Source organism: Dermacentor albipictus, unplaced genomic scaffold (assembly GCF_038994185.2).
Source record: "Dermacentor albipictus isolate Rhodes 1998 colony unplaced genomic scaffold, USDA_Dalb.pri_finalv2 scaffold_29, whole genome shotgun sequence".
NCBI classification, from domain to species: domain Eukaryota; kingdom Metazoa; phylum Arthropoda; class Arachnida; order Ixodida; family Ixodidae; genus Dermacentor; species Dermacentor albipictus.
Genome location: NW_027225583.1, coordinates 3,513,342 through 3,540,200, shown reverse-complemented (window position 1 = coordinate 3,540,200; position 26,859 = coordinate 3,513,342). Strand labels below are relative to the sequence as shown.

General features: G+C 46.6%; 1 long non-coding RNA gene across 1 annotated transcript; it reads left to right on the top strand.

Annotated features, from left to right (window-relative positions):
- The first annotated feature begins 537 nt into the window (after positions 1–537).
- On the top strand, positions 538–3,507 carry LOC139052692 (uncharacterized). Its single transcript, XR_011510015.1, has 3 exons — positions 538–1,670; positions 1,747–1,864; positions 3,208–3,507. It is a non-coding gene; the product is annotated as an uncharacterized lncRNA (long non-coding RNA).
- The last annotated feature ends 23,352 nt before the right edge of the window (positions 3,508–26,859 follow it).

The following is a 26,859-nucleotide window of genomic DNA, read 5'->3' as shown; positions in this document are numbered from 1 at the left end:
TCACGCTATTCTACACATTCACGCACAAAGTTTGACACATGCTAATTTTATATAATAGTACTAAACAAAACTGCGGACAAAATTTTTTTTACTAAGCAATCGGGTGAAGGCTTTTAGGGTATACTGAAATAAGTAAATAAATAAGTACGGCTGGGTAATAGTATGTATTCATAATGAATGTGTAATATAGATAACTATTTGTGTTTCGTTTTTTTTTGTCTGGCCAGAGTTTTATTGTAGATATTGACCGCTCACTGTACTGATTGCCGCCATCGTCATCGGCGTTATGTTGTGTGGGTTGTGTGTCGTGGTCGGTTGTCGTGTGGAGCCCTGTGGTCCTGGTGATTGTTGCGGTGTGTATCCGATCGTGGTTCGCCCTGAAGAACATTGAGGCTCGATGGCATAAGCCATAAGTGCGTTAAATTGAGCGACTGCAGCCATTATGCGCCGTATTTCCGAGTGTAAATAAGTTTGTAAACGCGTTACGTTGTGTTTCACTGCATGTATGAAGCTACGTGTCGAAGATAAAGCGGAGGAAATGCTATCTTGATTGTGGTGGTAGTAATAGTGTCGCGGATCTCCCGAAGACGACCAGATTTCGTTTGATGGGAACTCGTTCATGTGACCCGCATGTTACAGGCGCACAAAGTGCCTCTGCTGTATCACTGTCCACCGCTACGCCACTACAGCAGCCTGACCCTGACGCAACGCCCCTTCACACAATCAGCCAGGCAGCAGAATTAGGCGATGATGGCCAGAATGAAGCTGAACTGTTTTCCCAGTTTTCTGATATCAGTGAATGTTCAGCAGTGTCTGGTGACACTGCCAATAGAACAGATCACTTTTTCCCATCTGGTGACCCGAGCAATACTGGAACAGCTTCTGCGGAAGATGATGGTGACCATGAAGACGCAGACAACAGTCTCCCGCCGCAAGACTTGCTTGCTTTAACAGTGAATTTTGCTACAGAGTTTGGGCTTCCCTGGAATGGCGTCGAAGCTCTCCAGAAGCTGATCGCGTACGTTCTTGACAGGAACGACGTTCCTGCAACCAAATACCTTTTCAAGAAGTATGTTGGTGCAGGTGTCGAAGCCGCGAGGTTTCACTTTTACTGCGCAGAATGCTTGACGTGGCTGGCTGAAACTTCAGGAAAACTTCAAGAAACAAACAGCTTTGAGGGCTGCTGTGCAATCTGTCATAACCAGTACAGTGGCCGCAAAATGCTCCTCGATGACCACTTTTTTTTGACGTTGCCACTTCAACAGCAAATCTCCTCTCTCCTTGCTGATACATGTGTGGCAGCTGCCCTTTCCAGCCAACTTGAAGACATTGCTCAGAACAGAGATAATATCCAAATGAGTGATTTCACTGACGGTCAGTCGTGTAAAGACATTAAGGCGAAGATTTCACGTCACGACGTAATGCTACTGCTCAATGTAGATGGGGCACCGATTTTCAAATCATCCACGTATTCAATTTGGCCTATTCAAGTTACCATAAATGAGTTGCCACCACATCTGCGTAGCAAGAATGTTCTGATACCAGCTTTGTGGTATGGACAGTCCCATGCTGACATGACTGCGTTCGTAAAATCATTCGTGGAGCAGATGAATCAGCTTGAAACGGTTGGAGTCACATGGAAAGCTGGGTCGCAAAGCATTCACTCCAAGGTAATTGAGCTCAGGCAGATGTCTGTGATAACTACTTAGCAGTATCTTAATCTCATCTCGTACTTTGTCATTACAGGTGTACTGTGTAAGTTGTACTGCTGGTGCACCGGCAAGAGCGCTCCTCCAGAACAGCGTCCAGTTTAATGGCTACCATGGCTGCAGCTGGTGTCTTCACCCAGGGGAGAGTGTAGATGGTGCGAACATTCTTGTGGCTATCCTCCTTTTTTGGCTTTTGTCCACTCTCTTCATCCAGCTTTTTAATCCTGCTCGTGCACTGTGGCAAATTTGCATCTGTTCAATTTACATGCCTCTCTCTGTGGCATATGTATGGACTTCATTTAAGAGAAAGGGGCTGTTGAAATTAGTACCTCTTATCGAACGTTCAATTTAATCCACTGCCATCAACCCAACCTTCAATTTGACAAAATTCATTTTGAAGGAACTTGGGTGCGATTTCATAGGTTCGTTCGATTCACCGGCACCAATGTGAACCAGTCCACAGCAAAGCTTGAGAAGGTCATAAATGGTGCAGCTGGATTACAGCAATGCAAGCAAAATGCTACACTTGAAAACGGAATGCGGAGGTGCAGATGTAGTGCAGGCCTTATACATGTCTACATAATGTGCGGTGTCTGTGCAAGTTTGGTAGGCCTTAAACCACAGGTACATGGCAACTTCTGATATGTTTGTTCTTAAATACAGCAGGAAGGAGTATACATGTACATGACATACATTCGGTTAACGAATAAGCATTTTTTCCACTGCAAAACAACAAACATTCTGTCGAACCTAAACATGCCATGCCTTCACAGGCAAACATGTGGGTGATTCTTCTTCCTTGTAATTTTATTGCTTGAGTTTAGAGGGCAATAAATACACAAGAATACCACCTGCGCTGACAATCTACAGACATTATGTTGTTTAATTCGAAATAGTATCGCTAATCGATTGACACAAACAGTGGAATTGTGGGCTATGGTAAATACACATACACAACATCTAGTATACATGTCTGACGTAAACAGCGCACCTCACATTGCATAGACACAGCAGATGCATGCGAGCAGGGTTTCAACGGGGTTTGTGCCCATGTGCTGCATTGTTTGCTTCGTATCTGCATGTCTGTGCTAACGTGGTACTGTCAGTAGGAAAGTTGCTGAAAAATCGGTAACCAGCCCAGCACCTTTTTCTCGCATTGTTTAGAGGCTGCCATTGCGACACCGCTGAAACAAATGGCAGTGTGCAGCACCTCGTGGCTGGTTCAGGTGGCGCAGGCAAATTAAACAGACCTCATATAGTGATGCATTGTAGTTTGATGTGTACTATGCCATGCTTGTTTAATTTTGTAATCTTTTAATTTTGCAGTCCTCTCAAACTAGAGCATATTGTATTCAACATCCATGTTGTTTAGGTAAGTTTTAGAAGTACCTATATTTTTTACTAAAATCTTGCAATCTTTTCAATTGCAGTGAAAGGTTAAGTACTGCAGTCTGTTCTGTGGTATGGTTAATTTATACTTTTATGTACATGCATGTAGGAACCATCAAGTACCCAGCAGACAACATTCCCAAAGAGCGAACGCATGACGTAACACTTCAACAAATTGTTGAAGCTGCATCATATGGGACATCAATCAGTGGTATCAAAGGGCCGTCTCCTCTCATCAACCTGAGAGAATACGATATAATTTGGGGATTTACTCCTGATTATATGCACTATGTGTTGCTTGGAGTGACTCAGCAGCTCACTGATCTGTGGCTAACAGATGTCAATGAGCCATATTATATTGGGGCACCACAGGTTTTTGAACTTCTGGACAACCGCCTTCAAAGTCTAAAGCCGCCACTCTGTTTTATTCGCCTTCAGCGTTCTTTGGCTTTGAGAAAGTATTGGAAAACTACAAAATGGCAACAGTGGCTTTTGTATTTTGCACTTCCATGCCTTTAAGGAATTTTGCCATCAGAATACAGGAAACATTTCTCACTTTTTGTAAAAGGCATTTTCCTCTTGCTGAAGGACTGTGTGTCTTCAAGAGATGTCACGGAAAGCACACACTGCCTTGCGAGATTTGTTGTAGACACATAGTTTCTGTACAGCAAGAAGCATATGACTTTTAATATGCATCAAATCATGCACTTGCCAAAGAGTGTAGTTCTTCAGGGACCACTTTGGCACATTCGTGCTTTGGATTTGAAACAAACCTTGGTAAGCTGAAAGAGCTAGTGACATCAGGCAAAGGTGTTTCATTGCAAATTGTTGAACGTTTGCTGATGAGTGACAGCAGCAAAAAACTGAAAGCATTGGCCACCATGCAAACACAGAAATTCATGTCAAAAGGTAAGAAAGCCTCGTGCAAGAACGCAGTGCTGCAGTTAGGCAAACTACGAGAACTGCATGAACCACTCCTTGGCTTTGTTAAGTCTAAGCTTCGTGACATTGTAAGCGATCCTATTGTTGAACACGACAGAGTTGAAGTCTGTGGGTATGTGTTCTACAGTGAACAGTACAGCAGGCCACACAAGAGAGATTCCACGGCTCTCATAACCTCTTAGGGTTTGTTTGTAAAGATTGAGCACATAGTGTCCTTTAAGGATACATCAGCTAACCTAAGGTATTTTGCAGTCTGCAGAAAATTTGTAGCAACTCCAGCACTCATGACTGCACATATCTTGAAAGCACACAGCTGCCCCAGGAGAGCCTTGTAGAAATACTCCCCTGGGCTTTGCCATGTATATATATAGACTTTAGGGAGAAAACCTATTTTGTAAAAGTAGTGCGAAAGGCTTTGCATATAAGTCATTGATCACTTGTTTTTTCTAAATGCTACTGGCCTCCACCACCACTCCTTTTTCCACCTTTTTCCACCTTTTCTACCACCGTTTTCTATAATCTTCAAGATGCCTTAAACTTAATATATATAGTGTGTAACATAAGTGTGAAAGAAATTTTTTTAATCATGCAGAGTTCGTATCAACACCAAAGACTTGGTCAGCTATGAAATTGCTTCTGATACATTCAAAAAATATTGCTAGGATGCTAATTATCAGTAGTTTAAAACTTGCAATGCCCAGCATATCACGTTTGCTATGCTTAATTTGATACTTCAATATTCAAATTTAAGCATTAAAAGCTTAATGCATAGCATATTCTGGCATATTCCAGCTGAGACCAGTTGGTCCCAGCTGAAACCAGTTGGATCCCAGTTGGAAATTTTCCCCTGGGAACCGCTCACTTTATTTTTGAAGCGCTAACGTTGTAGCTGCCAAGGACCAAGACAATGTACGTACTAGTCGATAAAATTTGCAGCACCACGTCACATTTCGTCATCTTGATGAATCCGCAAAATTGAATTTTGTAAAACTTCCGTTTCCCAACACAAATTTCAAGACACGCGCGCTCTAGACAGCCAATCGGAGTGTCAACATGGCGGATAATGGCGGCTGCTCTATTCTGGACTTCGGTGGAAGAAGAGAGGCGATTCGACGATGCCGCTAGGCGCAGCCACTTAGTGTGACTGACTTTAGGCCCACAGAACAGGTGCCGCCCCTTGCGGCAAAGGCGTGCGTAACTTTTTGGCTCGCTTTGCTGGCGCTTCTATAGGCGCGCTCGGCTGAGGCGCTTTATTTCGATGCATATGTGCCGTTCGCCTGCTCAAAACGACTATTTGGTTGTACGAACGTCCCTTTATATTTCTGCCGACATTCCGAGATTTTATTCCCCTCGAGACCGCATGAGTGATTTATGAAATGAGGGGTCTAGCAGCAGTCACCTTGGCGTATGGCGGTATTAGGCTCTCGTTTTGATATTTACGAGAAAGACAGGCACTCACTACAATTGCATAATTAATAAAATTCCAAAGCGAGCACGGTGTGACGCGCATTTAGAGGAGTGCCAGTGCACTAGATAAGCTTCCACGGCTGTCAACATGCACAGGTCATGCGTTGCTCATTCTGAAAAAGTGCAAAGTGAAATTTGAGGGGCGCTATAATCGATTTCTGAATTGTGTTAGGAGGGCAATAGCCAAAGAAAACTGCATTCGCTTTCCTTGTTTTTATTGCGAGAGAAGCAGTGCCCGGCATTATAATTAAGCAGGTCGTTTATCAGGTTTAAGTAAACGGGTAATTATATACTTGAATGGTTAAAACGAAAGAATTCAAAACAGGAAAGTTATAAGCAACGCAGAAACACGAACAGCACCGCATGTCTTTGTTCCCTTCAGCAGACGCACACGCTTGCAAGCACGTTGCAAGCTTGGGCCGTATCGGCGGTATCGAGATATCGAGTATCCCGCCGTTGGTTGATCCGCAGATGTTTGGTTTCGTGTTACCCTGCTCCGATGGACATTTAAAGCCGCGTAGGAGTCGCGGAAGATGTGGCTTCATTTCATCACTCGACTGCCGGTTGTTTGCACCAAGAGCTTTCACATTGGACCCCTCGGCTGGCCAGAACAGCGCATGTATCTATAGCTCACACAAGCTTTCTCCAGTTGCGCGACTTGTTGCTGTCGGACGTTCTTTGTTTGCAGAACTGTCACATGCTCAGCGCAACAAAGTAATTTAATAGATGCGCTGCAATATCTACTTTGCGTTCGGTACATGGAATTCGAATGCGATGCTTATGAAGCATTTCATCGATGGTGAGGTCGTAAACATCAAGACCTTTCAGCATGTTTCCGGAAAACTGCTTCGGCTCTCACCAGCTTTTGAAATACGTGAGCAGCCTTGTGCAGAAGCCGGACTCGCGTCTTGAGGTTTACAAGAGCAGCCTCCGATTACGCATCGTCTGTTCGACCAGACCACGCGTGTCTCTCGTGTCGGCAATGACAGTATTTAGACATGAATGAACGAAAAAACCAGTCAAAAACACAAAGGACAAGAGGAGAGGTTCACACCACAACGACTGGACTATCAACTGAGGTTTATTAGAATCGGTGTAGTCCCAGCAAGGCCAGCAGAGCATGCACAACTGCATCATCGCTGATCACATAGCATGAAAAGACAAGAAACACTTCTATCGTGACCGACCTAGAAATTCAAATTCCTTTTCAAGTAAGCGCTTAGTTAGTTCAGTCGTAGTGGTGTGAACCTCTCCTCTTGTCCTTTGTGTTTTTGACTGTTTTTTTCATTCAAGTATGTACCAACCGGCCCAGATTTCAACCGTTCTGTATGGTATTTAGACAGCAAGCGGCACAAAACCTTGCGCCTGCTCAGAATTTAGGCGTCTGAATAACGAAAAAGAGCATATCTTTAGGTATGGACGTTTCAACGCTGACTGAGGTCGTAAATTATCCACGCTTGCGCCAGCAGAATTGGCGGAGAGCAAGGCCCCCGGAAGACGTGCTGGCCGTAGTTACGGCGCTCACTTCCGGTCACACGAAGTGGCCACTTTCTAGCCCCAGCGCGGGTACAGTGAATTTTAACTACTCTAGCGCGGGTGCGCCGTCGGAGCACCTCTCTTCTTACTGAAGTACTAAAGCGCCAAACAGAAGACACAAGAGGAGTCTCGGATGATGCGCTCGTCCGTGTCTCTTCTTGTGTCGTCTGTTTGGCGCTTTAGTACTTCAATAACCTGCACCAACTAGCCCAACAAAAAGTTGCGTTCGTCCGTGTCTCTTCTAGTGTCGTCTGTTTGGCGCTTTAGTACTTCAGTAACAAGCATCAACTAGCCCAACAAGAAGTTGCGCTCGTCCGTGTCTCTTCTAGTGTCGTCTGTTTGGCGCTTTAGTACTTCAATAACCTGCACCAACTAGCCCAACAAAAAGTTGCGTTCGTCCGTGTCTCTTCTAGTGTCGTCTGTTTGGCGCTTTAGTACTTCAGTAACAAGCATCAACTAGCCCAGCAAGAAGTTGCGCTCGTCGGTGTCTCTTCTTGTGTCGTCTGTTTGGCGCTTTAGTACTTCAATAACCTGCACCAACTAGCCCAACAAAAAGTTGCGTTCGTCCGTGTCTCTTCTAGTGTCGTCTGTTTGGCGCTTTAGTACTTCAGTAACAAGCATCAACTAGCCCAACAAGAAGTTGCGCTCGTCCGTGTCTCTTCTTGTGTCGTCTGTTTGGCGCTTTAGTACTTCAATAACCTGCACCAACTAGCCCAACAAAATGTTGCTTTCGTCCGTGTCTCTTCTAGTGTCGTCTGTTTGGCGCTTTAGTACTTCAGTAACAAGCATCAACTAGCCCAACAAGAAGTTGCGCTCGTCCGTGTCTCTTCTTGTGTCGTCTGTTTGGGGCTTTAGTACTTCAGTAACGTGCACCAACTAGCCCAACAAAAAGTTCTGCTTGAATACCTCTCTTCTTCCACCGTGTTCTCGACACGCATGGCGGCTGCATGGCCGCCGTTATCCGCCATGTTGAGTCTCCGATTGGCTCTCGAGAGCTTGTGTTTCTTGAAATTTGTTCCGGGAAAGTGTCTTTTTTTGTTCATGGTCCTGATATCACGTAACGATGTTGAATGAATTGAATTCAGTTCCAACCATCGCGTGCGTATACGTGTTATATATAACTGCGCTTTTTACCTGTCGTCTTGATTACATGCGAACGCAAATTCCAACGCCACAACTGTGGGCGAAATCGTGACAGTGGTGCTGAAGTGGGCGGCGTTTTCCCTCTATTTCAAGTGCGATAGAGTTCGTTTCAATCGATCAAGTGGTCATCTCGAAAAAGCATTTCTGCGTTTTTTTACATGTATTTTAATAGACGCGTAATCGAAGTTAGGCCCTCTCTATTCCTCCTCCATTGTTCTTTTTCTGCTTCTTTTTCCTTTTTTTCCGTAGGTTATTTAATGACTGAATTTGATTTTGACCGCTGTAATAATAACCGCTTCAACAGTGGCCCATTTTCTTTCCCACTGTCTCCTCATTTAGCATATTGTGCAGATCCAGCGCACATGCCTGAATGTGAATATGTGAAGCGATCCATGAAACGCTGTAAGTTTGCCATTTTCATTCCTGCGTGTCTGACGCGAAAGGAAAAGTCGCGCATGCGCCCTGCGCACCCGTTCTGCGCGATGGGACTCACGTGGCCATCCCCTCCAAAAAGATAGCTGGCGTTGGAACGGCACAAAGATAGGCGCGATTGTTTTCCAATGCTTGCAGCTTTGCTTGCTTGCAGATATACGGCGCAGCCATTGCGCCTGTCATTCAATTCTTTCTTTTTTTTGTTTTCTTTAGCCGATCTATTCGTCAAGACAGCAGCGGCACCCTGCAGCTATACGGCCAGGAAAGTATTAACGAAAGCCTCATTTCAAAGAAAGCAGTATACGTCTATTACAAGGGCCTCTCGCGAGCCCATTGCAACCCGGCCAAAAAATAAATAAAAAAAACAAGAAACACATATATTTCCGTCGCGGCTCGACAACAGAATCCACCAGACACTGCGACGTGTCCGATGTCGGCGTTGCTGCCAGGGTTGAAATGGAAAGCACACAAGCAGCCTTCATATTGTTTTTATTCACCATATAACTGAACGCGCGCATGCACAGACAAGCAAAGACCGACAGAATTAGAATAAAAAGCGGGAACAGCTTGATTTGAGATTCTTCTCCACCTGAGAACGTGGCACAAGAGCACGACGCTGGAAGGTAATTTTCTCTTACACACAGATTACAGAAAATGACTACGGACAGACTATAGAAGAGAGAGGTAACATCATAGCGCCTTTATAAAAAAAAAATGAAATGCAGATAAAGAAAGTAAGAAGGAAGGTGTCCCGTTTGCCTTTGCTTCGGCGACACAGCGTGGTCGCGTTTTAGGAATCCGGCCGCATCATCTCGTCCGCGCAAGAGAATCGAATCGGCGCCGACTCAGCGACGTCTAATGCGGAGCCCCCCTCCGCATTAGGGGAGGGGAGCCCCCCTCCGTTCCCGGGAAGTCGATTCATGCCTGTCAAAATGTCACGCTCGGGGTTCAGCCACTCCGGCAGCGGGGACACCCTCCCGGGTTCGAGAATCTCGCACAAGATGGCGGACGCCTCGTCCGGCGAGAGAATGTCACACGTGGCGTCATCCCTGATGAATTTGGCCATCTACCGCACGCTGAGCGCCAGGAACTTGAGCTTGGGCAGGAACTTCCTCACAGCGGCGGCGACTGTCCCCCTGTGCTCCCACTTGGCGACGTCGGGACCGCACTGCGCGCCTGCCCAACGGAGCACGGCCCTGATGACCACCTTCGCCGGAACGCCGTGCACCTGCGTGGGTGGAGTTGCCGTATTAGTAAAACGTCGTACTGGTCGTAATATAGGCCAAAGTATATATACATAGACCGTGCGAGAGAACACGGTTGGCCACTAACCGTCGCACCAACTTGGGTCACCGAATTATGCGGCACTGTGTGCACCGGGGCTTCTCTTTAGCTATCTTTTTTTTTCACGCCGATATTGGTCAGTGTTACTCGAAACACGTACACGCTTGATTGGAGCACTGGGTATGTGCCAGTAGGACGTGTGCCGCTCCTTGATGGACTGTTTCTTCGTCCACTTTCATTTACATTACTTATCGTTTCATCAACACCCACGTGTCGCAAGGACTTTGCGTTTAGGTAAAGTTAGTTTGTACGTCACTTAGTTCATGCGTATAAATAATGGCTTACCCTGTCCAAAACGAAGTTCACCGTCTGCTCCATGGAGATCGTGAAGGCAGCAGACGACAGCACGGATTCAGCGTTGTCCAAGATCACTTCCTCCACCACGTCGTCTCTGACTTCACCGTAAGACACGAACGAGTAGTCGATCACCGTGCAGACGTCCTCTGCTTCGAGGTGACTTTCAATGTATTCGGTGCAGGTGTTGGCTAGATCTAGGAAGCGGTACTTCTTAGCCGCGTCTCTTGTGTAGATGGCATCTTCGATGTTGTTGATAGCGGACCGTCCTGTGTATACGTACCTGTAAGGAAGTGAAGGGAATGAAAGAAAGGGCTAAGAAACAGACGGAAGGACGGGATCACGTGATCGAAATTTCCTGCAGAAGTAACACTCGGAGACGTTTGTCTTTCGCCGAACGTCATGAAGAGATATCGCACTCGCCACCATTTTGCTCACACTCAGATATTGCAGCGAGATGGCATTTTATGGTCCATACCTTTTAATATACCTGGCGCTGAAATTGCGTCGTTTTCAGAGAAAAAATTCGAATTTTCCTTGTTTCGCGATGTGGAAAAAGAAGAGAGGGAAAAGAATAAAGGAAAGGCAGGGATGTCAACCAGGACGGAAACGGAGCCCGGTTGGCTACGCTACACTGGGGAAGGGAAAAGCGAGGCAAGCATTAAGAGAAGAGAAAGTCCACTGTGAATATCGCCGACGTGGTGACAGTTTTCTTCTCTGTATCATTAACGAACACTCATTGAGGATCACAGACGGTCACTCAGTGCAGTAGCTTTCAAATATCGCAGCAGCGCTTTTGTGGCCCTTTGTAGCCGGGACATTTGAGGCCACGGTCCCAAAATCTCGTTCTATAGGTGAACGATTTTCTACATATAACTGATCTATAGCTGTCCAGAGGTCCTCAGAAGCTATATTACCCACTTCGGGTAATATTCTGCGGAGGAGGTATTCTGTACGAGTCCACCTATAGTGGACTGTCCCTTTCAGCCGCTGCAGATTGGCTGGGGCCGCTCGTCTCCTCCTCGCTCGTACAGCTGCATCCAATCAGCAGCGGCCGAAATGAATAAAGGAAAGGCAACCTCCACTAGGTGGACTCTTAAGGAATACCCTCGCAGGTCTCTGAATACTATGACATAAACAGGGAAATAAATTTTGCGATAGTATACGAACTCACTTGAGAAGCCCACGGAAGCCATCGGGGTGCAGGTCCCTGATGAGGACGGTGTCCCGTTCGCAGAGCGATCCGCGAAACATGGCGCCAAATACGTCACTGCGCATGGCCAACAGCTGTTTGTGGGCCTTGAAGGTCCTGGACACGGAGTAGGGGCCGGACTGCACGACGAACTCAACGTCGGCATACCTGCCGCTCTCCAGGAAGACACCGAAGTCCAGCTGCAAAGACACGACGGAGGCGCAACTGACGTTGAAGGCCCACTGTATAGGAAACACAGGTCGGCGCACTCAGTGATGTGTGCACGCACTCATTTCAAAGGCGTGAGTGAGCGTGCGAGTGAGTGCCAATGAGTGTGAGCGGAGGTGGGTGCCCACGCTGTTGACCTATGATAGGAACTGTTTGACTGCGTGTGAGAGCATCGCTTTATATTGAAAAATAAAATAAAAAATGGCTGTGGCTTAGCTAAGGTTAAGCCCAGGATGCGAAGCATACTAGCCTTTATTTTAACGCGACAGCGTTAAGGAGCTCGTGTCGCAGAAAAGCCGGTGTCGTCGGCGTCGGCTCTGGCGCACATTTCGTTGTCGCGCCGAACGCTGCGTTGCTCGACGCTCACCGCGTCCGATGCGGGGCGCGTAGTCGCTGCGCCGTAGCAAAGCCACCTAGAAACAGTCTCTGTAGCACGCCGCAACCTTCGCTTCTCATTCCAACGAGCAGCTCTGTCTCCAGGAGGCATCTCACCTCGTGAGTGTCTAGCAGAGGCAAGCGCAGCTGCTTATATACCGCCGCGACGGCGCGAGTTGGAGCCCCGTTTCTCCTCTGTCGTGACGTCATGGTGTCACGTGGTATTGAAGGCGACACCGCCGCGCCTGAGGAGCTGGGTTGAGCTCTAGTAATATGCTTCACATAAAAATAAAATTGTTTATCCCCGCATACTGTTGCACAATATGGTTTACAGTGTCACATGGATAAGTAGCCTACGTGGCCAGTTTTGGATTCACGACACGAAGGTCAGCATAAATTGCAATCCAGAGCAACAAGCAAGGATAGGTAATTTAAAGTGTGACCTTTAAAGGTATTGTTCCGTGATAGTATAGATTGTGGGTTTTCTGCAAGCTAACATTATTGTTTAGCCTGAGCGAGAAATACTGATGAGAGATCAGGCTTATTCGCAATTAGTGTCACGTAGATGTAGATAGCTATAAGACAGATCTGGGTCGTTCATGATTAGTATCACGCAGATACAGATCTGTATAACACAAATAGCTGTGTTATACTCCCTCGCTTTGATATTTGCCACCACGTAAATTATGCCAAAACTTAAAAATAATTAAGTGCCACGTAGCTAGACCAAAAAACAATGTTGTTTGCCGTCGCTTTGAGTAAATCAGACCTGTTTTCGCAGTTCACCTAATTAGCCAGTTAATAATAATTATTCAACTTCTCAAATCTTATATTCTCAGCAAAAATGTTTTAACAAACCTTCGACGCACATAAGAGCTACATAGATATTCGCCGTAATGCCGACATACCCAGCAGTGGCATACCCGCTAAACCCAGGTGGGTATGGACAAAGAAAAAAAAAAACTTCGCTGTAAAAGAGCCTCCATTGCCGCTCGCATGTAATGGCGCAGAACATGGAACACCTGCGCAATTCACTGGCACGACTTCTCAGACTAGGAGGCGTCCGACTAACGCTCAAATTATTGGAAACCATGATCTAGGATTCACGTCACATCCGCTGACAACCAGGAGTGCGCCTGCATTATAACAATATTTCCGACCGCGTAACAGGCCTAGTCTAGGACTGAGCAGATATACCGGGCAAAATCTGACGATTTAAATTCGGGCGGAAGCGTCACGAAAAGGTCACAAAAGCAACCGTTCGTGACTGCGAAACTGAAAAAAAAAAGAAAGGTAGTCATTACCGGTTGCCGAGAGCGGTACGTCATATACAGCGCGTGGTTCTTCGGCATGACCTCCGAGATATGAGGCGGCGCCCGCGGCACGACGAAAAATCTCGGAGGCTGCGCCCTAGGACTTACGTCATTGCGACAACCGCCAGGTGCGCGCGTCGTCTGCTTAGGCGCTTTCAGATCTGAGCAGAAGCTGATAAGAAGAAGGCTACACAATCACCAGTCCTGCGCAGCTTTGGAAATATATTGCTTAAGTGGTATGTAGCACTCATTTATACTCAATTTAGCGAATGGGAAATCTTGTTGGAGTTTCTGTCTATAAATTGCGGTCTTGATTCACCTGAAGACGTCATTCTAGTATATAGTGTGTCTCAGCTAACGTTACCCAAGCTATGATAAGCAAAAAACAACAAGAAAAAAGAAACCGGTACAAAACACTGTTACAAGAACTGCAATGTTCGGTTTTCAGACATGTGACGAAAGAACACCGTATGCTTTATAATTGTATGCTGCATAGTGGTTTTTTTCTTCGTCATTTTTAACGGCGTGCATACCGTTAGCTGGGAAAAATGGTAAGTGTCCATGTTGGTAAATCGTGCGTTGTCTAAAACTGCACAGTAAATTTGAATTGACCGCACCCACGTCCACTAACCGAAGCGAGTATTCGTATTCAGCCCGATTTCGAAGTAATGAACCCGATTTCAAGGCAGCTGCTTCCCACACCATCGCAGATGTAGGCGCATGCAATGTATTTTCCATTTCCCGCGCTTATGCGCCAGTCGTGTTCCCGAAGCATTACGGTGTCTTCAAACAGTTCTCGCAAAGAGCCACCGTCAACCACTTTCTTCACGGCACGGCAGTTGCGAATCCGACAAAACTATGCACTCGCACTGGAGGTGCACAGCGCAGCCTTGACAACGTCAGCAACTTCAAGGTGCGAGATTCGAACGCACAACCATGGACGACGCGCACCGTATCGGCTCCTTTGCGTTTGTTTCCGGAAGGGCCTGGAGTCGCGTGGCGACTGCATTTCTGAACTCGCGCTTGGAACTACGCAGAACTGCAAGAGCTTGGAACTACGCAGTGAACTAGTGAACAGAAAAAGTGCATGCCAGGTGAGCAGACTTGGCAACAGATCCGAACGGACTTGGCATTAGTCGTGCTTACCAAATTCCTGCACAAGTACTCTTTTTCGTCTCCCGCATGCTGTCACTCACTATTTTTTTTCTGTCTTCCTTTTTATATGATTCGATGCCTGATACGAAAGGTCACACAGGCTTGTCTTGAATTTTTTGTCGCACCTTCGAAATCAATTTTGTGCTCGCAAATCCGGCAAATAATGCTAGATGTTAAATTAGACCTAATAATGCATAAAATATAAAGAATAGTGCACTTAATAACGAAATTTAAAATAAAATTCAATTGCGTGATCAATTCTCGGTTTACCGAAGAGTGCGAAGTGATAAGCTAGCTCGGGAGTTCTAAACCGGTCAATTTGTATTATCTAGGAAGTAAGAGATCACGTAAGGCGTGTCGCGCGACGACAGGATAATTTGGGGTTCCTGGATCCTCTGGGCCCGAAGATCACATCACCTGCAGAGAAGTACGAAGCTCCGCCCTCTTCACGCGCTAGAGGGCGCAGCTACCGCGCAATCTCCCTACAACGTGGCGCGGAGGCCCGCGCTCATTGGTGCAGCGATTGGACATCCGGGTGCCACTCGCCACCGCTCCGCCTGCTCCCGGAAGTGCAAACATGCATCGACCAAAGAAAGTGGCCGTTGCTTCTAAGTCGTGCGTCAGAACCTCCAGAGACAGGCAGCGCTGCCCTAATCTAATGGAAGAGGAAAATCGAGGACGTTCGGCTCCCCAAACGCGCAAATATGGAGCCACTCCATAGTGCTTCGCATATAACTCCCCTTATAGGGAATTTCCGCCATATTTTGTGTCTCTGGCGACATATTTTCTCCGCACATGCATCGTCGTTTACTTTTTAATTCTATAGCTTATTCCTAGAGTGTTTACATAACTACTCATCGAGTTCTCATTATTTGGTATTATTCGATCGAAGGAGGGAAAATCAGACACTTACAGACATGGCTGTCGTCCTTGTGGCACGTCCTTTACTTGGAGCAGAAAACAGAGAGGATGACGAGGCAGCAATATGACGCTGAGTCAGCAAATATGAATGGCACCTGCGGAAAGGAAGGGAGGAGGGGTGGAAGCAGGAGCCATCATGAATAAAGGTGATCAAAGAACCTTAGAAAGCTGTCCTTCACCTTAAAGGGACACTATATAGAGAAAATAAAGTTCATCCGCAGAGACAGAAACACTTCTACAATGCCAAAACTATCCCTCTCATCATAAGAAGGAGAAACATCGTAATCCGAAATTACGAAATAACGAGACACGCTCACGGCGGCGCCGCCTTAAAACTTCTCGCAACAGGTCGCCGTGACGTCACAGATTTATGCCGCGTCTCCTCGCGCCCAGGTAAATGCTTTTTTTTTTCTTAATCGTAAAAAATGGACAACGTTGTATTTGAGATGAGCCAAATGTGGAACCAGTACTGGCGGAACTGGGCAAGTTCATTAGACTCGCATTAGGGACAACCAGTCTGTATAAATACGAGAAGATAGTTTGAAATCCGTGACGTCACGCTGACATAATGATGGTGGGGCTTCGGCAAGAAATTTACTAAGGGAATTTTAAATTTTAACTTGTAGTAATAAACTTGATACCGCAGAGCTCACGACAAGTAACCTTTTGAACGCATTATATATATATATATATATATATATATATACTTGTAGGCGCGTCATGGAGGATGAGAGCCGGTGCAGAATTCTTCGCTTGTAGCAGTATATGGCTGCTATAATAAAGACAGAGAAGCTTTTGGCAGGTTAACTCATATGCTTCAATCTGTTTGATGTTACTTGATTCATATGTGCCTATTTTTTTTATTGTAATGCACGAAGGGTATTTCCACGGCTGAATGGGCAGCATACTATTAAATTAAGTTCCAGACTGGGACACCTTGTCAAGGAACGTGAACGTTCGCTGGCGTCCTTTGCCAATCTGTGGTTTGCATCTAAATGGCTAATGAGTAAAGTGTGCCGAGAGGAGGTTTGCCAGCGCTGGTTACTTCGGACGCTGGTGCCAGGAAATCACCTAATACGATTTTTCATTTATCTTTTCACGGCTTTGTCGTGAACGCACTCTTCTAGCCACAGCAACAATAACGCATTTCGCTTCCTGGAGAACCCAGACCCGAGCATCACGGCATAGAATGATCGTAATCGTATCAGCAAGATGTTCGTTCGTTACTGTATACGCTGCGTCAGTAGTTCCATGCAGCAGAGCCAAGGCTACGTGACCCGCGAGCTCAGATTCTTGCGCAGCGAAATGTATAGTGCCACACTTGTGAAAACCGTTGGACGACTAATGACCCTGACAACTGGTTTTGACGCCCCTTTCGTACTTGGAAGCTTCCCAACAGGTCGCAGGGCGGTAAATCGCTCGATTTCCCTTCGTTCTTTACTAAAATATTTACCCAGGCTCTATTACACTGTAAATAGACTTCTCCATTTGTTCGAATGAATACGCACCGACAAAAAAACTAATGCAGAGTTGCCGTACAGACGTTAATTTGCATTTTAAAAGTACAAACAAGTGATTTTACAGTGTCTAAATGCGTCCCTGTAGTCGGCATGAAGTAAGCCTCCCTCAGTGTACTGCTTCGTCCTTCTCAAAAATGGCGTCCGCAGACTTGCTTTGCGTGGTGTCGTACCAAGCTGCTCTTTCACGTAAATAGGAAAGAATGAGTTGGCGTTGAATATGCTTGGAACAGTGCGCATGGAATGCGGTAAACGTGCTCCAATTCTAATTAAAAAAAAGCGGCTGATCTTACGAGTGTCAACGAGGGCACAGCGTACAAGTGTATGTTACAAAAGGGGTCAAGAGACGGTGCTGCCATCGCGTGCAATAACACGCTGCAGAACTTTTTGTTGGGCTAGTTGGTGCATATTACTGAAGTGCTGTAGCGCCAAACAGACGACACAAGAAGAAGAGACACGTCCATGTCTCTTCTTCTTGTGTCGTCTGTTTGGCGCTACAGTACTTCAGTAATAACACGCTGGCCGAGTGCACCTTCAGAACCCTCCACATCCGTCGTCTCTGGAACCTCCTCCTTCCCATTTGTATCTCGAAACATCTTGGAAGACGAACACCTTTCTGGTGTCAGAGCGAATACGAAACGAGTTTCCTGCATCGCTGCTGTCGCAAAAGCTGATCTCGATGAGCAGCTGCAGTCTTAGCAGATGCTGCGGCTGCCGTCGACCTTTAGTCGTCTGCCATCGCAAAAATCCCAGACAGAACGCGTTAGAATCTCACTAATTCGCAATTAAACCGCTACATTTCCAAGCAGCCGCTGAGAGAAAACGAAATGTGCAGATAGTGGTGCGAGCAGAAGAGCAGCGCGGAGGGCTGGTTCGAGGCTACGTACCTTTCTCCTTCCTACCCTCTCTCTCTTTTAATCCCATCTCCCCCACCCTGCTCGCGTTGAGCCGTGCTCCCGCATGGGTTACGGAAAATAGTGCTAGCCTTTCCTCCTTCCCCACAAGAAAGAAGCACTTCTCTCCTCCTCCCCGATAAAACGGTCTATACGCAGCCCTTCTCTGCGGGGCTTACATTTAACGAATTTTCATTGTCGATGCGGATGTGTTCACAAGAAAATGAGGAAGGTTTACCGAATATATCCGGCTCGTTCTGCAAGTTTAATGAAAGTAGGGAGGAAAGTAACCTTGAGCCAATCGGTCACTGTTCAGTAATTTCTCAGTTTCTTTCGTCGGGCAGTAATTAGTAATCGTAATCAATTTCTATTTTGAAAGAAGTAATCGTAATTGGTTACATTTTTCTGCATAACGTGTACACGTTATATTATACGTTATATTACGGGTTATAACGTGTACACGCTTGATTCAAATGTACGTAAAGTGGGGAAATGCTTTCTTGAAACAGCTGTCTGACTAATTTGAGTTAAATTTGTTGCACCTAATGAGAGAGAAAACATAATTTGGCTTAGCACCTCGAATGTTTCTTTGCAACAAAGTGTCGAAAATTGCCATGTTAAAAAAATTGAAACGCTAGGTTTAAAAAAACGCTGAACCGTGCTTTAAAAATCGCCATATCACAGTTACGCCTTGTGTGGTAGACCACACAAGGCGTACAAAGCTGATACATGAATTTACAACGCTTGCACGGCTTTTGGAAAAGGAAGTCCTACTCGGAAATGAGTGATATATTTTGGAGAGGCGTATGAACGAATATAGCGTGTGTGATCTCACAATCAGTCTCCGAAATCAATTGCCCATTCCTAAAAAAAAAAGAAAAATCTTTTCGCGAATGTGCCTATACTGCAACATGAGATTGAAGCAGTGCGAACTAGAAGATATATGCAAACAAAGCGACACACAGGGACAAGCGCCGTACCTGCATGACTGCGCCATTGTACCTGAAATTCGCTACCCTCCAGCACAGGCGCTCTCTCCTCCTCTCCGCGTGCTCTCCCCAATTGCGTGCAGTGCAGCGGGAACTACGGCCGGCATCAACACACCACGCAAGTCCGTCACTTGCGCAGTGCCTAATCGCCCTCCGCGCAACGACGACTGAATGGAAGCTGCTTAAAGGGTCGCTGGCACGATGTTTCCCACTGTACATATTTCTTTTTCCGCTAAGCTAAGGTAGTAGACATCTACATTTAAAAAAAAACATACTGACGTTTTACGTGTAACTATTTCTGTAATAGAAAATATATTACATCCTTTATGCTGCTCTGAGGACATTCACAGTTTTTTCTAGGGCACAAAGATATAGAATCTTTACTTAAAGCAAAAAATAAAGAATGCTTGGAAATATGTCGGTACCCCTTTATTATCCGCGAATTCTACACACCCGTCTACAATGCCAAGCTTCCCTTAGTCTGACTTGGGCAATGTGGTCTTGTGCATGAGATCGGAGGTTCAAAGAAGGATGGAAATTAGGCAGCGAGGGGTAGGTAGGCTTGCTTTGGGAGCACACGGAAATACACGAAATCAGGGGGTGCAGGGTGGCACGGGATGGACATCATTCGAGGGAAGGGAAGCTAGCGGCAAGGTAGAATTTGAGGAGCGATTGAGAAAATTGACGGGAAAGCGGTGAGCAAGGAAAGTCTCCAGTTGCTTGTACACGAGGAATGTTGACACGAAATGGAGGAAGCGCCACCAAAAAGTTGTCACGCATATGTTTGGACAACAGCCGGGAAGCAAGCCAAGAAACATCGGTCAAGAAAAAGTTTAAAGAAACAGAGAGGGGTCTGTGTAAAAGCGGGACGCAGACGAAAGCAGCACTGGGGGCATACAGAACTTTCAAACAGGAAATTGCCGAAGAAAATATCCACGATAATTCACGGGGGAGCGCTTTGTTGCACGAAGCTACTACAAGAGCATTGAGAACTAAGACGTTCCGAGTCAAGTGCTAAGAGATACCTCATGCGAGGCGAATGGAGAGGAAACAGGTGAACACGTGATACTATTCTGTAAAGGGATTCACGCTACAGTTCGGGACGTGGGGGTGGACTTTTTTTCAAAGCATTGGGGTTTAAGGTCAGTTGATGAAATCAAGCGACTTTAAGCGGTTAGAAATAACCAAACGGAGGTTATCTGATTGGTGGCTAAAATCAAGGCAAGAGTGACACTTCACCCTTCACTCAGTACAATATGTATTACTGGTCACGGCTGGGAGGCGTGTGCTGCCGCCCTATTGAAAGGGTTTCAGCCTTTTTCATTCATCTATCCATCCATCCATCCACTCTGGTGACACGCAAGTCATTTTTACGGGTAATGACAGCGTAAGAAAACTAAACCTAGCACACTCTGGTTAAAGCGCTGACTTTCGCGGCGCATTTTGGGTTTTTGCTACTGGTGTACGGTTGTGCTCATTCGTACAACCAAGAAAATTCAGAAGAGTACGCAATTAGGCTGGCCGGTGCCTGATTACGAGCAAAAAAAATGGCTGTGGCTTAGCTAAGGTTGAGCCCAGGATGCGAAGCATACTAGCCTTTATTTTAGTTGTTGAACCACTGTTTAGGCTGGTGAACTGCTGTTGCTTGGCTATATTTGGTTCGGCTAGACGAAGAAACAACTCATGCGTTACTCTGCTTCGCCTTCAAGAGTGGAACGCGACAGCGTTCCCGTCGACCCGCCAAGGGGTGTAAGACAATGGGCTACGGCGCAGCGACTACGCGCCCCGCATTGGACGCGGCGAGCGTCGAGCAACGCAGCGTTCGGCGCGGCAACGAAATGTGCGCCTGAGCAAGCGACGCACGCCTGAACCTTAGAAACAGCTCGTTTCTAAGGCAACACCGCATTCACTAGAGGCGCTTTTGTACCGCTTTGAAGCATCGTACTCGTGGCTCAGTGGTAGCGTCTCCGTCTCACACTCCGGAGACCCTGGTTCGATTCCCACCCAGCCCATCTTGCAAGAGTTGAGCCAAAGCCACCCAGAAAATCAGTCTCTGTAGCACGCCGCAACCTTCGCTTCTCCTTCCAACGAGCAGCTCTGTCTCCAGGAGGCATCTCACCTCGTGAGTGTCTAGCAGAGGCAAGCGCAGCTGCTTACCGCCGCGAGCGACGGCGCGAGTTGGAGCCCCGTTTCTCCTCTGTCGTGACGTCACGGTGTCACGTGGTATTGAAGGCGACACCGCCGCGCCTGAGGAGCTGGGTTGAGCTCTCGTAATATGCTTCGCATAAAAACAGTGCTAAACAACAGGACGAAGAGAGGGACACAGACCACAGCGCAGTGGTGGTCTGTGTCCCTCTCTCTGTCGTGTCGTTTACCGCAGACTTTCTGCTCGTATGAAAAGTCGTCCCTGCAGTTTTCTTTTTCGCGATATCACGTCCAAGTTGTTGCCCCCCTCCTCCCCTTACCGCGACAAAAGGCCACCCCACCGCCAATTCGGCGAAAACGTGCAAAGGAGTCCTGCCGCTTCACCTAAGCGCGAACGTACGTGCTACCATGTTTATCATAGATGTCCCTTTAGGAATTTGGCGAATGATTGATTCAGACGTTCTAGAAAAAATATATATGTATCGGAGGAATTATCATTTTCTCCTACTAATAAAATGGAGCTTTCTTAATTTCCTTTCGATGTGCTATGACGAAAGCTGATATAGTGCTGCAGAAAAAAAAATAGGAAACGGTGCTTCATCTTTTCCGGGAATTCGAATTTCATTTCTCCGCTCGCGAGTTTCTGGAACCGCTAACGCGAGTCCCTTGAGGCAAGCCGCTGCATGTAACAGCTACGCCACTTGCTAGCCGCGCATCAAACACGAATAAACATTTAAACCACAAACAACGTGCACAGTGGGCAAGCTGAATTCAATCTTGCGTTCTAATTCTTGCTTTCTAATGAACCGACGCGTTGAAAGCGTCGGTTGATTAGAAAGCAACAATTAGACTGAAACCGATATGGTTGGGGAAAGGTTAACTTGTTGAGCGAACACTTGAAGTTGTTGCAATCGTACGATTGTCCTTAACCGGACAACAGTGAAAAATTCGTCGCTACCTTTCCTTTCTTTCTTTTCGCGACTTCGCGTCCAACTCATTGCTCTTCGTGGCGGTAATCGTTAGGTGAGAATTACCGAATCTACTTGGTTGGCGTTCGTCTAATTAGCATACATTCTCCGGTTCGCTAATAAACGCTCCCGGGCACCAACTTAGAAGGTGTGCTATGGCTGAAATCTGTGACAGAAGTCGTTACGCGAATAAAGAATAATATAACAAGTACAGGGAAAACCTAAAATAAAAAGAAGTTCGTTTACCTTCTTTTCTCAAGTGTTTTAAAGGTACGCGTACGTTGTCAAGTACACCGACTTACTCCTGTTCAAGACGTTGGTTCGAAACATGCCACCTTCTACTCAGTGCTTAATTATCTAAGCTCGCGTTCGCTCGTTTCTTAGATGCATCTCCTCAATCACTTCTCGCGTACATGCAGCTTGTTATTAAAGAAAAAAAAAGAAGACGGACCAGAAGAGCAAAATACGACTTACCCAACGCTGAGGAGACGACGTCAACACCGTTCGCGGACAGTTTGGTGGACGAACTGGCACCGTCGATGTCGGAACAAGAGTGACGACCGCGATGTGTGAATCCACGTCGCTTTCTTGCCACCAGAATGCGAAGCGATGCGCCCACGTGGGGTCCCCAGTGAACGCGTTTGAGAGAGGAGGAAAGTGGTCGCGTACCGGAAAGGAAATTGCTCCCCGAGATTGTTTCAAGAAAAGAAAGTCGGGAGGTGAGCTGAAAGGAACATGGAGGGAGATAGGCTGACAGATATTGACAATGCGTTTATCTGACAATACGTGGGTACATGATTGTCGAGGCGCCGAAGCAAGAAGGAGGCGATGTGAGTCAGTGAGTCACCTGATTGGTCAAGGTGGCGACGTGAGTCAGCTCACTAGGCCCCTAGCCCCGTGTGCCCTTTTTGTACAAGCGAAAGGAGAAATACCGGGAACCTAGTAGACGAACAGCATGTGTTATACAGGCCGAATTCCAGCGTTCGACAAGGTAATAAAGGATCCGTAAAAGATATGTACATTTACGAGAAGGTCATACAGTAAACCTTTTACACAGTCAGTTTCAGAAGGGGGTCAACGAAAGTTAGCGTAATGAAAAAGATGGCTAAAGCACGAGATGCAATAAATAATACAAGAGACGTCGTTACCGAATACATACGAACATTGTCAGTATAGTGTCATACATATTTTTATACATATAAAAAAAAGAGAGGGCAACTTTTATTGTGAACGACAGTAACAGCAACAAAGTGGCCTGAGAAAAAAAATTATGCGGATCCCACGCACTGCGGGAATCGATGTAAGCGAAGCTTTCAGTGCTGTTTGCTTTGGTCGACGATAATTAGAAGTGACGTTGACGGGAAATGTATAATTTATTCAGCGTGCAGTGCAATGTGAGAGCGGTGAGTTGATGTTGAAAGTTACATTGCGTGCAACACCTTTCGTTTCTCCGCGTGCTAGGCAGAGCACACAAAGAGTCTTGAGCTCGTTCTGGTGCGATATTGTTCGTAACCTCCGAGAAAGTATGCATTTCTCATTGCCTCACTCGGCACATCACATCGTGGCACAAGTGTTCGACTTTGATTCAATTATGGATATTGTACTTGGTCAAAACACAATGCGATTATGAGGCATGCAAAAGGATAGAAAGCTGGACGAGTTGGTACGGTAACATATTCTTGGATCGTAGCGCGAAGTGGCTCGCATAGACTAGAAGGCCACGAGGCACCAGGAGGCATGCCGTAGTGGCGGACTCCCGATTCATTCTGACACCACGGTGTTCTCTTAACGTGTATCTAAATGTAGGTGCACGAGCGTTTTTTTTTTTATTTGACCCCCGTCGAAATGCGGCTGCCGCGGCCAGGATTAAATCCGCGACATCGAGCAATGCCGTAGCCGTAAAGCTACCGCGGAGGCACGGAAGCGTTGATTTGACCTGCGACCGCTTCCGTAGTGTCACCTAGGACCCCGCGGTGCGTTTTAATTAATGCCGCTCTGCTTCTGCACGTCCTGCATACGTTGGCTGCGTGACATGTTTGCATGTTTTTTTTTTCAGAAATAGAAGAAGCGTACCCTACTGTACCTTCAACTTAAATTTATCCCATTTACCCTTAACCACTGTCCTATCTAGAAGCAGCGTTTGCTTGCCTGGTCACGTCAGCTATTCTTTACCTCTCTCTCTCTCCCCCCCCCTTCTACGGGGCTGTGGGCGAACAGTGGCAGGGCTGTTATTCATTCGTTACGCGACGGCGTCGGCTCTACCAAATCTCTATCCCCTCTCCCCTCTGCCTTTCTATCTCGCTTCCCTCGGGACTGTTTCACGTTAGTACAAAGGTAAGCGCCGCAGTTTCTTCAGTGCTTGTGCGGGGAGGTCACGCATAATTACAGCCGTCAAGATGGTACTTTGTCGGCGCCCAGGGAGCTCCAGATAGCGCTCCGGTGAAGCGTTGTAAAGGTCCGAACAAGTTAATCGTATCGCATATTTTTCTCTACCGCGCTTCTGCCATCTGTATACACACTCTGAAAGAACTCCGACGCGGCGTGCAAGAGAGCGACAGCATCAGTGGAAAAGACGAATGAAGGGGGAAAGAAAGCTGCGCTTTAAAAGCTTCGCTTTTACAGAAACAAAACTGCCCCTCGAAATGTCCGTGTAATGGGAAATGCTCCGCGAACGAAGCCCGTGAATAAGGCGTTTCTAGCGAGAGGGAAAATCCTGCTGGAGGCTACACCGTAGCTACCTTGCCATCGTGAACCTTATATGAACACGCTCACATGAACATGCTAACATGAACACTGGCCTGCGGGGCTGACGTGGGAGACGGTGACCGTTTAGAAAACCGTGAAAGAAGTGCAGTATATCACCGACGTCGTAACGTAACGATGTATTATGGATCCATAAAACGATCGAGTTAGGTGAAGTTAGACCGTGTACAATTACTTAGCAGTTCGCGAAGAAATGCGGAGCAATCATATCAAAATAAAAATAATAACGAAAACGGCGCAATAAATTGACATGGTCTTTTCCCGTATACTCGGAGGTAGTGACAGGGAAAAAAAGAAACGAAAAAAAAGAAAGACGGTCTTCTAACCGTGCGGATGGCGAGCTGGTCTAATTGGTTCGGGCTCACAGTCTTCGCCTGTCGTTTACTCTTCTTTTGTGCTTGCCTGTTTAACTGTTTCGCTGGAACATTGCATCCTTTTAATTCCCATAGCGTTCTCAGACACTTCGCGCGTGAATACACATTTAATTCTATAAAGAGGAGCACCCTGTCGTGCGATTAGTGTTGTGCGTGGACGCTTAAGATGTCACTATAAAACGCTTCAATTCGACTACCTCATCGTCTACTAACCACCGCGTGGAAAACTTTGACAATGGTGTGCTATTCTCAAGGTGCATCGGCAAAGCCTGCGTTGTTCGTGGAAGCGGCTAATTTTGCAGCAAAGAGGACCGATAGAGGTCTTCACATCGGCAGTTGGCTCACGTGGGTGAGTCAGCCGCTCCGATGCGATAGCTGCACGACTTGGCGAAGGCTACTCCGAGACCACATTTGACACAACTGTGTTGGGTGCGATGGTGAAATATGCAGTGATACAACTGCAATTGTAATGATAGATTGAGGCTGTGTCAATTCGAGTAGACTGCACTATCTGTAGCAGAGGGCCTGGCAATCTGGTCTTACATCTTGCCAGCTCGCGCGAGCCATTTTTTGCTGTACCTGAAGGCGACAGGCTTTGAGTGCTCGACTGTAGACGCTGCACGTGTCTTGTATCTTCGGTGTGATAGCGCGTGACTCACCCCCCTCTCTCTCACTTCCGAACCTGTCATTTCGTCACGCGCCAATGTTACTAGAGTGCTGAAAGGGTGACGCGTTGCATGCACTCATGTTCTGCCCGCTAGCTGTGGGACGCGTATGGTTTAACTAGCAGTGCAGCTATCTACTATCTCCAAACTGTCCTCTCTCCAAACTGACCCTATCTCCAAACTGGTGTCATTCTGGAAATCAGAATTCGTAAATTGCAGTATGTGCCGTAAATTAATTAATTCATAAAATAATTAGTAGACTTTAGTAAATTAGTTGAATGTGCGTCTCCATTTCTCGTGGAAGTAATTTCCGCCCCTCTGAGCAATCCAGCTCAAGGACCGGAACTATGTTTATGTAACTGGCTGTTTCTAAATATTCCATAAAGCTTAAAAATGGTCACCCTGTATTTGCGAAGTTGTAGGAACTACAATACGGTTTCTCCGACATAAAGGATGAGACCATAGCGAGTGTATGAAGGGTGGAGGATATCAGATATTCCATGTCGATAGTAAAGTTCTTCCCGAAATATAGGACGGCGCCTCATCGACGGTGCCACCACAAAGCGCAGAATTTGCTGATGCCTTGCAGCAATAAGGATATAGGTATGGTGATCTGCCTTTCCTTTCCTTTATGTCTCTCTCTGTAGGTATGGTGATATTTCTCATAAATAAAGCAAAGTAATCCATAATTACTGTACGAGCCCTCAATACCTCGTGAGCACAAGGCATGGCCGGTCAAAGCAACTTTTTTATTACGACCCGTTAAAGAAAACAAGCGTAGAGAGCTGCGTGGCCTCGCGCATGAAAAAACGAGACTCAGCACGTCACCGGAAACGGAGGTGGTGGTCACGTGGTGTTCAGACGACCACTAGTGTGTCTCGCTGTCCTACTCGCTCACCGCTCAGGGTGGCGACAATCGCGTCGTCTGCTACGGAGCGCGCCATGTTCCATCTCACTCCGCAGGGCCGTGCAAGAACACCCCTATACCGTGCGTCGTGTGTGCACGTTAAGGAACCTCAAGTGGTCAAAACTGCCTCGACGTCCCCCACTACGGGCGTGCTTCATAATCATATCATGGTTCTGACACGAAAAACGCCATTTTTTG